The sequence below is a fragment of the Rutilus rutilus genome, assembly GCF_951802725.1.
Source record: "Rutilus rutilus genome assembly, chromosome: 21".
NCBI lineage: Eukaryota > Metazoa > Chordata > Actinopteri > Cypriniformes > Leuciscidae > Rutilus > Rutilus rutilus.
In genome coordinates, this window is record NC_140226.1 from 30,514,393 (window position 1) to 30,526,689 (window position 12,297).

Genomic DNA, 12,297 nt, shown 5'->3' on the forward strand with positions numbered 1-12,297 from the left:
TGTCCAACACGCCAGGCTCCTGAAGGTGATCTCCGTCACGCTCAGCGATCACGCGATCACCTTCACGAGGCTCGCGTGCTGGACAGCGCCTCAGCGGAGAAACTTACGGGACTTGCATTTTGTCAACGCTATTTTTTATTTGTTGGTCTGTGTAAATATATACGCCAGGCGTGCGTTGCGTCGCGTTTCACTGTTTTGCTGGCAAGTTAAAAGTAGTTTAACTTTGAAAAAAAAAAAAACGCGTCTGGAGACATCCGCGTTTTCTATCATTTAGTTGCTCTCGGTCTGGCTGCTTATAAGTCTTATATTAGTCACGATAGGCTATTTTAAATTCCAAAGGTACGATAACATTTACCGTTTTCGCGAGCGAAATTCAATCATTTCAAAAGGAATGAACGCTAACGGAAATTTCCTTTTATAGACTGTGATGACGCGTTTTAACGGTCATCAGCGTCGTAAATCCTGCAATTTTTGTATTTTTTCATTAAAAAAAATTATGTACATTTATAACACTATTATACTTTGTATCGTATTACATTTGCATCAAAAAAAAAAAAAAAAAAAAAAAAAAACTAGTTAACGCTGCTGTCCTACAGCGCTGTGGGAGTGACGGTAAAATTGACATCTTTAATTCTCTCTTCTGACTGCCGTTATCAATCTCTCTATTTTTCCCTAATTTTGAAAGTTGTGATAACACTATTGTGGAGTTTTTCTTTTGCTATTGGAGCAAATTGGAATACAAAAATATATATATATATATTTAATGTAGTCTCTCATTCACCGCTATAGAAGTTTACCCAACTATGACGACGTCCACTTCTGAGAAACCGGAAATGTGAAAAGGGTCAATACTTTTGCATATACTGTTGAATTTTTTCTCAAACATACACATTACTTATTCACATTTCTGAGGGGCCAGAACAGAAGAGTTTGTGAACACGCTACTTGAAATGGAATTGACCCGCAGTTCCAAGAGTGATCATATTTACTATAACAGCACTGTGCAGGGAGTGCAAAATGGAAATCCCAGAGTGGATCTTGAAGAGCGATTGAAGAACACTGAGTTCTGTATACGAAGTTCCAGTCGGCTTTCACTCTGTGCCATGCTTCTGTTCTGATCTCATGGAAAACGTAACTATTTTATGAGATGGCAATTTCGAATGAATTGACATTGTACGAAAAATGTACGATTTTTATTAAAAAGTAGGAATGAAGCTCCACCCCTAACCCCACACCTAAAGGCCCGTTCACACCAAGAACGATAACGATAAAGATAGCCAGCTCGAGGATGGATTCTGATTGGCTGTCAATGTTTTTAGCATTGATCAGCTGGATAACATCTCTAAAAGAGATCCCAACATTATAGTTCCTCTGTGCCGTTATATAGCTTTGGTGTGAACTGCTATTCTTTTATATTTAGAATGATTTTTAGAACTATATCTTTACCGTTATCGTTATAGTTATCGTCTTTGGTGTGAGCGGGCCTTAAGCTGTCACTGGACACTGGGGCATAAGCAGAGCGTCCAAAAATGTACAAATGAGAAACAAATTCATACAAATTTGCCAAACATAAAATACAGTAGTTACAAATTGCCATGAGATTGTGATGTCTATTTGGTACACAACTGCTCATGTGAATGGCTATTTATTTAATATCATTTATTAACCGTAACTATAATTTGTTACTGTAAATACAAATTATAAATATCTACAAGACCTGTTTAGCTTTGTAGGTTAGCTTTAATTCATTAGCTAATTTAATATTATCCAATAATCTTAACAACTAATTGTTGTGAAATGACCTCTATCTGAAGTCATGATATTGATGTATGTTCTCTTAAATTATAAATGATGATCATCCAAGGTTTATCCACGTTTAACCTTAATAGTAACTCAGTTATTTATAGCTGTATTCATACACATCATGTCAAGGTGCTTTCAGCTGATGGTGAAGACATTATGATTCAGTCACATGATCATCAAGGTTATGGCATCCTACAGGAGTGTGTGTGTGTGTGTGTGTGTGTGTGTGTGTGTTTGTGTGTTGTACGTGTGTGGTGTTTTAGTGAGAGCTTGAGGGGGTGGCGTTCTGCTTCGCCGCCGGTCATCTGCCTCAATTCTCTATTATTAATTAGGTGAGAGAGTAACTGACCTTGGCTACCTTGCATTTGTGTGAATGCGTGAATGGTTTGGTGAACACATCTGTGTGCATGTGCTGCATAAAAATGTATATAAAGGAACATGATCACATTGCAGTGTTCTCAGACTTATAAAATTGGTTCAAATGCAAAATATGTGACCAGGCACATGCATTTACTACCTCCTTGTATGTCCCCGGTGTGCATTTTTGTGTCAAATGACTCATAGGGACTCATCCATCTCTGGTTACTTCAGTATTAGAATGTGACCCAATGCCTGACTTTCTGGGTGGCTGTATTTGCTATTCATGCATATCAGATGTGTCCATATGCCAGCAGCACCCTATTATTAAGTCATCAGCACAGGTATCTTAATACATAGAAGTCATAAGTGATTCATATGCCAAGCATACAAATACAGGATTATTCATACATTCAGTTCAAGACAAATGGATAAACAGAGACTGAGAGAAAGATATTAAAAGATATTAAAACATAGAGGATGCCAAAAGCAGCAATAACTCTATAACTCTATAATGTCATCAGCATACTCTGTTCTAGTGAAGAAAATGAATAAGGCGAAGAAGGGAATTACTATGAAAAAGACAATCTAGAAATATGAAACCTGATGGCTGTAAAGAATATATTCTGGTCATATTCCTTTAACGAAAGAAAAAGAAACAAGAAAGTATATTATGCATAAAAAAAAAAAAAAATTGTATTATATTATTTGCATAGTAACTCAGCAAATTCTCCCATTTTTAAGACTGATGCATCCTGATGTTTTCCTTTTGAGTTTACTTGTATTTTGTATCGGAACACACATTTGTAAAAAAAAAAAAAAAAAGAAATATTGAAATATTGACATATTGAAATATTAAATATATATAAAAAAAAGACAATTTTCAAATTAGGATATTATTTATTGTAAAGTATTTATACTGTGTTGTACTCTTTTAATAAAGAATAAAAAAATAAATAAAAAAAAACATTCCTAGTCAAGTGGATACTCTGCATTATAATGATTACTAAATTTAAATAAAAATGATAATCTAATGTGAATCATCATGTTTCATCCAGACGCAATAAGTCTTCCAATATTCTGATACGAGATACAAAAACACCTCAGATCGGGTTTCTAAGTAGAAATAATAATTCGATTATTATTCGAGAAATATTATACATCTTTGAAATGCCAGATCAAATACAGGTATTTCTTGTATTGGCTGTTGACATGGGGTCGGTGTTTGATGGTGGAGTGGGTTTGTATCCTCTGTTATTTGCCCTTGAGTGGAATGCTCAGTGGGAGGTGGAGGATGGAGCCCAGAGCTGAGCTACAGATGTTGAACAGCAGCTTGTGTGTGTGTGTGTGTGTGTGTGCGTGAGAGAATGTGAGACCCTCTCATACCTAACAGACGTGATTCTGTTTATATCGTACTGTGAGTTGGTCTAAATCAACTCCATTAAGCAAGCTGTGCGATCATGCTGTTCTATGCTGAAAACTGCTGATATATGTCCCCATTTTTGTAAACGTTACATGACAACATTCAGCCATGTAAGCACTAACATAAATGCATAAAATATTGAACTTTGAGCTGAAACAAGCATATCTCCAAATTTAAACACATATTTAAACATTTAAAGGAACAGTTTAAAAGTTATTTACTCAGCCTTGTCATTGCAAACCCTTAAGATATTCTTTCTTTCATGGATAGTTAATATGCAGAATGTCCTTGCTGGGGGTGGTATGACAAAATATATTAGTGTATCGATAGAGATCTTGGTACATTGTGTTGTGGGATGTAAATATATCCATGCAGTGCAGGACTGCTGGTTATTGTGAAATAAAGATGCATGCATGAATGAGAAAAATAAAGCACGAGACATGCTTAATGTTGAAGAGGTATTAAGGTAGGATCACATCACTTTTACCGTTGTTTAGCACATTTTTGCAAGCAAAGTCATTTCAATCAGGCAAAAGATTTCCCCACGCAGATTTTGCGACGGTTCAAGTCAGTCGAATTTGCCGTGTTGACCAACAGAAAGATGCTTGGTTTGAAAGAGACACCAAGCGATATTGAATTCAGTTCTCTTTTGCACCTTATTAAACTTGAATGGTCAAATATACAAATATAATTTTTTTGTCAAAAATGACTATCATGGCAAGTATTCACATAAACAGAGTTGGTTATGTCTTAAAACAGTGAACATAAACAGTTGGGAAATAAATTAAAAGTGTGCCAATGTATTGGATCAGTGCATTAAAGTCACAGCAGCCTAATGCATCTTAAAGGAGTCATAACCTAGTATTACATTGGATACCTACTGCTGTATTATAGTCTTTCAGGCCCTTCTAAAAAAGAAAAGTGGAAAAAAAATAAACACAGACCTACTTTTACCCTTATTTCTGAAGGCATTATTGTCTCGCGAGATCAATGCGATGTTTTGGATGTCGTGGACGCTCTATATGGCTCTGCACGCCAGTTGAAAGGGTTGTTGGGACAGCGTCATTAAAAATGAATTTCATCCACTGGTCCCTGATTTGGGAGATAAAACACATTTACATGTTTTTTATGGCAATCAACCACAGAGCAAGTCCGGTGTGCACTCGGTTTCTCCATCTTTCTCGACTGAACTGAATATGAGGGGGAGAGGGGAAGGGGGGCTTCCTGCTGCGGTGTCCATATATGGTATATCCTACTACCTCATGACGTCAAGAGGGAGCTGAAATCAAAATCTCGTATTTGAGTGCGCGTGCACGCGCGCTGGTTTATTTACCCTGAGGTAAACAAACGCTTCACTTTTAAATATCGGCTTCCCGGCCAGTGTATAATCGTTAGTCGATCATAACATACATTGATTCTCGTGGAAAAGTGAAAATTGCAGGTTATGACTCCTTTAAAATGTTATCGTGAAAGAAAAAATAACTCGTATTGTAAGATTTTGGTCATTTCGCCCACCTCCATGTTGCTACTCTCAGGGCTCCCACGCGTCCTTGAAATCCTTGAAAGTTTGTGAATCTGAAAAATTAAATTCAAAGCCCTGGAAAGTTCTTTAAAATAAGCACACACAGACACAGATCCTTGAAAGTGCTTGAATTTATTTTGTGCAAGAAGTTGTCTGGAACAAAATTCCATATTATTCCGCTAATGTGTTATTTCGCCAACACTTCGAGGCCTATGCGCACTAGCTTGCTTGATTTACGTTAGTTACGCGCATTTACGCGTTACGTTAAGTGTTTCCCGCGTGAGGTACTTTGTGTTGTACGTTGCCATGACGCACAAAACTACTGCGATGGAACCTCAACGTTTGTTGTTGGACACAATAAGTGTTTCCCACATAAAGTCCTTGAATTTGAGGGTATTGGACCTGGAAAGTCCTTGAAAGGTCCTTGAGTTTAAAGTTAACCGAGGTGTGGGAACCCTGTACTCTTTAAAAGTATAAAAACGTGTATAGACTAATTTATTGAGACATTTATTGGCCTTTTTGGCCTTTTAGAGCTTAACAGCTCCAGTCCCCATTCACTTTCTTTCTATGGAAAAGAGCAGCCAGGACATTCTCTTTTATCTCCTTTCATGTTCTTCAAATGGAAGATAGTCATAGGAGTTTGAAACAACATTAGTGTGAGTAAATTATTACAGAATTTTATGGCTTAAAACAATGTCTTGAAACATTTATACCTTAGATTATAAAACAACACTTGATATGATGGCTTAGCTTAACCACGTCCGATATACATGAAAATCACGTTTTTAGCCCAGAAATGTCTGCATGTGAGAATAGACGAGTCCCACGGATAGGTGCATGCTGGTCACGCTCCTGTCCTGAGGCTGTATGCTCTCAGACATTCGTTTGTTTACTACAGGTGTTCAAAAATTGATGGGGGCGGATAGAGACTGGACACGTCGGGCATCTGAGCGAGAATGACTGGAAATGTCTGCCGACCTGCTTCTTTGTATCCATCCGTTCTTCTTTCATGTGACTAGACCAGTGAATGTCTATCAAGTGGATAACTCTGTTGTGAATTTTTGTGTGCATGTCCCTTTAAAAGGTTTATGTGCGGGATATTTGTGAGGCCGAATACCACAAAATGATTTTTTTCTTACTGAGATGAGGATTTGGTGACTTCAGCAACATTTGCAATGCCAGCGTTCACGTATGAGTGTGTGTGACTGACTGACATGATTGCTCAGGGGGAGGGGTGGACATTGTGTCGCGTTTAAACCACGTGATATTATCAGATAGAAGCCCCCCCGCCTCCCCCCTCTCGGTCATGCTCGAGTCCATCTGTAAGCCATGTGCACTCATATGCACTCATTTCTAATGTAATCCTTAATCTGCGCTGCCTTCTGATGCTCTTACTCTAATAGTATCAATGAGTGTAACTGTTTGAATGTGTGTGCGGCGCTGTGTGTTTGTGGTCTGGGTTGTCAGTCATGTGCGCACAATGCACGAATGCCAGGGTTTGAGTTAGATTGTGATCCCTGTGTATGTGTGTTGAATTTGAAGCTTCAGTTGCCACCGAGATTAAATATAGCTAGGGGTTTTATACCTTCAATATAAGCCCCTCTGGACGCACTCCGCTTGTTAGCTTTTTGTCAACGGCCTTGGCAGCTCTCCACCTAACGTGATTGAACTATTGCTTTACAGAGTAAAACCCTCCTCTAGAGGCAGAAATCACTGCCCACTGAAATACTGTCAGACAGTTGTAAGACTCTCATATAGTAGGGATGGAATGGATGGTATTTCTGTCACTAGTTTTAGCACGTTTTAGAGCCAGGATTGATCCTTAAAAGCAGGGTAGGTGATTTGTTCCAGAAATATTTTTTGTAATGATGGTTGAAAGTCTCTTCACATCCTAAGTTAACTTAGTTAAAGGTCCCATTGCATGAAAATTTGAGTTTTTTTAACCTTAATATGAGTTTCCTTAGCCTGCCTATGGTCCCCCAGTGGCTAGACGTTTTGATGGGTGTAAACCAAGCCCTGGGTATTTTTGAGAAAATGAAAGCTCAGACGGGCGAATCTAGAAATCTTCCCCTTATGTTGTCATAAGGGGAAAGGTTACCTCCCCTTTGTCTTCTTTGCCCGCAAAAAGAATTTGGCCCGCCCATAAGAAAATGAGCTGCACGAGCGCGATATTGTTTTTTCCTCGAGAGACATCATGGCTTGCAAACAAGCGAAGCATGGCAGTTGCTCAGTGTTTGGATGTACAAATAAACACAAAAGTATTTTTTTAGTTCCTTCATCCGAGCCTCTGAAGAACCAGTGAGTTATGTGAATTTCTGATGTGTAATTGTTCAAGTTCAGACAGATAATCTTTCTCTCGAAGTCGTTCAATACTGTTTATGCATCAGTAAATCAAGCCAGTGACTAAACGATCAACTTAACGTTGTTTCTCTTAGTAGGATGAAAATAATCTTACTTAAACTGTGATTAATATATACAGAAAGCGATCAAAGAACAATCCCTTTCCAATCGGCCAAGCTGTCAATCACACAGCGCGAGTTTATCTGGACACTTGCCAAAACTCGTTATGAAATCAATGATGCTGTTACGCTGCACAACGAAGCTCTTACTGTACTTACCTCATGTTTGCATTGGTGAAATCATTAGTGAGAGTGCAGAAACTGCGTTGCAATGATAAGATCTTCATTCACGCGATCAACAGACTGTCATCTGCTCAATGCTCATCACTGCAACCTTTTATGTGATGGGAATAGATCTAAATACTTAAACTTCTCACGATTTGTTAATCTCGATAGCTGTAATAGTAAAAACGTATAATAACTGTAATAGTAAAAGTTTTCGAGAGAGTTCCACATGTAATGCTAGATATTTCATATGCAAGCATGTCAAGAATAATAACATTCTAAAATAATTAAATAATCCATGCAATGGGACCTTTAAGTCGTCTAAATGTGTTTATATGTATATATATCGTCTGTGGGAGGCGTAGGACCATAAAATGTTTGTCCGATCATTGAATTCAGTCCGAATGCAATGATATGATGTCCTATCTGCCTATCAACGTATGTATTTCTTTACCTCCGTGCACCTGTTCGGTTCGCGCAGACATCACACGTCATCAGTGTGTTTCATGCTCTGCAGAGTTAGACAGACGTCAGTCACCGAGCACCACAACCGAAACAGCAGCCGTCTTTTATAGTTCCTCCTGAAGCTAAACAACGAGCATATGCTGTGTTCACGCCATAACTACTGTAATGTGGAAGAGATGGAAACCTGTGATGTTACACTCGGAGCAGTTCTTGACTCAACTTTATGCGTTCTGAGAAAAAAATGTCAGAATTGTGAGATAAAAAGTCTGTTACCTTTTTATAAAAAAAAAAAATTGTGGCAGAAACAAGCTTCCATAAGTATCTAATCAAAAGTAAAATAGTATAAAACATGATCAAAAATGAAATTAAAGACATTAATTATAATTTCGATTTCAAATAAATGTTGCTTTTTATTAATCAAGGAATCCTGAACAAATATTAAGCATTTTCAACATTGATAATAAGAAATGTTTCTTGAGCATTTGACACTGATGATTGCAGTAATAGCTGTTGAAAATTCAGCTTTACCATCACAGGAATAAATGACATTTTGGAATATATATATATATATAAACTTATTTTAAATTTAAATATTAATTTCACAATATTCCTCTTTTGTATTTTGATCAAATAAATGCAGACTGAGTGAGCATAAGATAGGCTATTCTTTCAAAAATATAAAAAAAACTTTACCGACCACAAACTTTTCAATTATAAGGTGTGTGTATATATATATATATTTTTGCAGATTTGTAGAATTTGTAGATCTCAAAGTACAAATTCATGTGCTATTATTGCTAAGTTTGTGTGTGTGTGTCAGGATGAGTCCACACTTACTTTATGTTTGGGCATAATAATAAGCATGCTGCATATATGTTGACAAGATGCAGTCATGCGTGTTTGAGTCCATTAGAGTGACGCTAATGCTGGGAGACAGGCGTCCTGTTCCTAGCGGTTTCACAGTGATCAGCGAGGCTTCCCTCTTCCCAGCAATGGCAGGGAATCCCCACCCCTTCTATAGTAGTTCCAGCCAACGCTACAATCACCCTCTCATTCATTATCCCAAAGCGGCTTATCTGATACATCTACACACATCTAACAGTCTGACGTACCAACACACACCAGCACATATAGGTTACCAGATAAATAGTCTCAGACCTTTGGCTGAATGTCTGATGCATAGGGCTTATGGCGTTCCACTTGAACACATTGCAATGTTTCCGTCAGTAGACTACCTAAGAAAAAGTAGAATAATTAATCTGGTCATGTGATGAGGGGAGCCACTACATGTAAAAAAACCCAGCTTTTATTAGGCTACTGATATGCCTAGAGTATTCATCTTATGTGAGGGAACATTTATTTTAAACATTTTCTAATAGTAACATCAATGAGATTTTTTTTTTTTTTTTTGTGCCAAGTGCAGTTTTAAGAAGCATTTAATATTTTTATTAACATGTCCTGACACAATTGTAAGTAGCCCGAAGTAATGTGAGACACATTAATGAATAATATTGAACATTAATATTCATTAAAAATTAACTTAGTGAAGTAAGTCAGAGCATTCCCATGTGCTCCAAAACCTGAGCAGGACAAGGCAGCATGTGTGGTATGTAATAGAGGCCTATATATGTATATATAATTTATTGTTGTGATGCAAAGCTGAATTTTCAGCATCATTACTCCAGTCCTCAGTGTTACATGATCCTTCAATCATTCTAATATGCTGATTTGGTCCTCAAAAATATTTCTTATTATTATGAATGCTCTGCTCAATATTTCTGTGGAACTCGTGATACATATTTTTGTATTCTTTGATTAATAGAAAGTTCAAAAGAACATGGTTTAGTTGAAATCGTAATTTTGTTAAGCTTAATCAACTTAATGCATCCCTGCTAAATGAAAGTATTAATTTCTTTAAAAAAACAACAACTTTTGAATGGTCAATCTGCTATGTTGTTACTTATTACCAATTTCTTTTGAAGTTAGTGTTAAATAGTATTAAAGTCCCTGTAAAGGCAATTCTACAAAAAAATTCTAAACACATTATAAGTGCTAGAAATGTATTGCTAAAACATGTTACAAAGACTGAGAACTGTGAAGTACTAAATTGTGGAGTTAGACCGTTTAACAGTTTTTCACCCTTGCTGTGAGCCGGATTTTTTGGGCGGGGCTAAAACGGGGGCTCGATGACGCACTGCGACCCCCTGAGCTTGATTGGGCCCCTACTTGATGACGCACGGAGTCACTAAGCCTATCGCTCAATCGCGAGTTACTATCAGACAGCCTACAGTTTGCTAGCTACTATGCCCACGGCTCTGGCTATGCCTTCGTCATGTAAATGCGTATTCCCTGGATGCAATCACTTAGAAAACAGATCGGTGTCCTTATTTAAATTTCCGAAAAATGATCATATCAAGAAGAGGTGGATTTATCTTGTGAAGAGCTAACGTTACCTTGATGGAGAGCTGATGATCACCACCACACCCGCCTCTGTAGAGATCAGGATAGTTTACTTTCGTTGGAAACAACTGGAATTCACTGATAATCCGCTGTTACTGGTGAATGGGGCCGAACCGACTATCTCCCGCTGTCCGCTTCGGCCTTCATCCTCCCGTCGCGCCGACATGCACGAGCTGTGCGCGAGTCATATTTCCCGCGAGTGGGCGTGGTTTCAGCGCAGCCAGCGGACACGCCCCCAGCGTTTGAGAGCTGAGACTACTGCTCATTTTTTCGAGATTTTGATAGCTTATTTTATTTACTTGGCGGCTTTTTTAATCATTGAAACTGAGCTGGGTGGCTAATAACACATTTTTCGGTGGTATGACAAACTCAGAACACATACTTAATTTTGACTTTACAGGGACTTTAAGTATAAATATTGTATCGTTTCTTATAAAAATGGAAAGTTCAGACTCTTAAATTCTAATTGGATAAGCTGCATTTGAAGCTTGAAGCAAAGATCATGATAAATTCATGGTAATACAGGACCTCAAGTGGCTTTTTGCTTTATTAACCACCAAACAGGACCCTGGGAGTTTTTAAAGGGGTGGTTGATTATGATTTCACTTTTCTAACTTTAGTTAGTGTGTAATGTTGCTGTTTGAGCATAAACAACATCTGCAAAGTTCAAAACAAAGGGAGATATTTCCTTTTAAAGGACGAGGACACGGACGTTTGTGTTGTGAACCATCCTAGTTTCTGGATTAGTGGGAGTGGCTTGTGGAGCTGTGCAATGTGTTGCATTGTGGGAGTTGTTGTCTTCCATACAAATGCACCCTAAAGTGGCTTTCTGTCTTTCCTCGGTCAAGAAGGCACCAAATTCGAAATTTATGTTACATTTCGACTACATATATGACCCACTTTCAATATAGATTAATGTTCCCACGGGTGAAATGCTCCTTTAAGGACTACAACAAACGGCTGGTAGAGACTACACGACATTCCTTCCGGGTTAGTGACATCCCTAAAAAATTTACATAAATCCCACCCCCGGAACTCGATTTATAGATTATCATGACAGAAAATGCTAATCAATGACTAGAAGATAACTATACATAAGCTACATAAATTCATCAACTAACCATTCAGAAACGTCCTGTTGCTCTACATGTTGTCACTTCTTTTTGAGTATCTCCATCTTTGTCTCTTGAAGCTCCGCCCCCTGTGCCGGGAGCAGCAGCTCATTTGCATTTAAAGGGACAGACACAAAAACGGTGTGTTTTTGCTCACCCTCAACAAGTGACAATTTTAATATGCTGTATAAAAATATCTGTGGGTTTTTTTGAGCTAAAACTTCACATCTAGGGAGATCAGAGATTTATTTGATATCTTGTAAAAAGGGGCATTATACCACCCCTTTAAATTGCATATACTAACACAAATAGTGTGGAGATTTTTTGCTGCACATTTATTTTTGCAGTGTCTGGATTCCATCTATTTTTATGATCAAAATGTTTTTTTTGATACAAAAAAAGAGTCTTAATTCATAAGAGCCTCCTGACATTTTCAGCCTAATATCAAGTGGAAATGCACATTTGTACAAGCCAGGGGTCTGTACGGCAGGACAACACTGGGAAACATGGCCCAGAAAATTCAAGCAAATG

At 37.9% G+C, this 12,297-nt stretch overlaps 1 protein-coding gene across 2 annotated transcripts in view; it reads left to right on the plus strand.

The window, feature by feature from the left end:
* Positions 1 to 12,297, plus strand: part of eml5 (EMAP like 5) — a 101,320-nt gene that overhangs the window by 2,356 nt on the left and 86,667 nt on the right. The gene's annotated exons all lie outside the window — the stretch shown is intronic.